Source organism: Aptenodytes patagonicus, chromosome 4 (assembly GCF_965638725.1).
Source record: "Aptenodytes patagonicus chromosome 4, bAptPat1.pri.cur, whole genome shotgun sequence".
Classification (NCBI taxonomy): domain Eukaryota; kingdom Metazoa; phylum Chordata; class Aves; order Sphenisciformes; family Spheniscidae; genus Aptenodytes; species Aptenodytes patagonicus.
This window is the reverse complement of record NC_134952.1, coordinates 66,913,836-66,915,247: the sequence shown is the minus strand read 5'-3', so window position 1 is coordinate 66,915,247 and position 1,412 is coordinate 66,913,836.

Here is a 1,412-nt window from a genome sequence, read left to right as displayed (position 1 = left end):
TACCTCAATTTTGTGTGAGTTCTGAGTTCAGAATGTTTCTTGGAAAGCTGACTTCATTTGAAGGTTTTGATTATGAACCTCTTGAGCAATAGGCTCGAATCAAAAGATGTGATCTTAATTCATTCCTGGTTTTAGACATAGCCCTGGCAGTGCTTTGGGGACTGGACTAACTGCCTGGTGTGTGTACTTCTGCCTAGAGCTTAGGTTTATAGCTGACTTAAATAATGCCTTTACATTGGATATTCCCTTTAGGACACATGTGCTTGAGTTGAGCTACTCCAAAATTCCTACTTGCAGGAATCTCTGTACTCTAGGTGTAGCTAATGGAAGGAGAGAAAGGGTTGCAATTCATAACAAAGAAGTTGTCCCAGAGTTGCGTAAGAAATTGTAAATGATGCCTTGTTATAAGATGTGAATATCCATATTCAGCCTCTGGCAATTCCCCAAGAGAATTCTTTCAGGATGTTTGTGTAGTAGTCTTCCAAACAAAGTTTACTTTTTTTTCATGGTTTTAAATTTCTTGCTTAAATGTGAAGACTAATAAAGATGAAGGCCTGAAGAACTGATTTTTGAGAAGCCATATCAAGTTCTGAGACTCCATGGGCATGTGTCAGTCACACTAGTTATGATTTTTAAAGATATCTGAACCAGATTTGCTCCAGCAAAAAGTTAGGCTTCATGAAAGTCGTTTTGAAGATGTCTGAAACTTCTTCAGTTGTGATACAGTAAACTCCTTTTCAAAGCTGGTATGTAGTACATGACAATGTCAGAGCACTGCACATTAAGAAAGACTTGAAAGCTGTGACAGACTGCCAGGTTAAATCATGGTAGCCAGTATACTGATACACTTAAATACGGCATTTATATGTAAAAGCAGGTGTCCCTTCTCAGTAAAGGAAAAGTAAGATAAACCTTAGTTAAACTGTCTTTTTTATTCAACTTAGATTAATTGTGTTGGGATTCTAGAGATAAACAGGAATGTTTTTAAATCCAGTGGGGTCATTAGAGGTTTAACACTTGACTGAAAGGGGTTATAGTGAAAAACTGATGAAAAGGCTAGTAGTTCACTGCTCATTTTGTTGTTGCATTAGAGAAATCATAGGTAGCAACTGAGTAAATTATAAGCCTTCATTTAGCAGAAACGTACCTCTAAGACTATTATTATGATACTTCATGGTGGCTTACAAAATTTGGTTAAGTGAAATATTTGAGTGCATTCAGTATTAAACCAGGTCAAGAATTTAAAAACGGCACTTTCCAGAGGCAGCGTGATTCATTTCCACTGCTAGATTCAGTCCCTGCAGGGGAGTCCTGTTACTGATACTTAAGTGCCTGAGGCACAAATGGCTTTGAAAACATGAGAACATGCTAAGCTGGCTCTAACAATAAGGTATAATTGGCCCTCAAGTGCA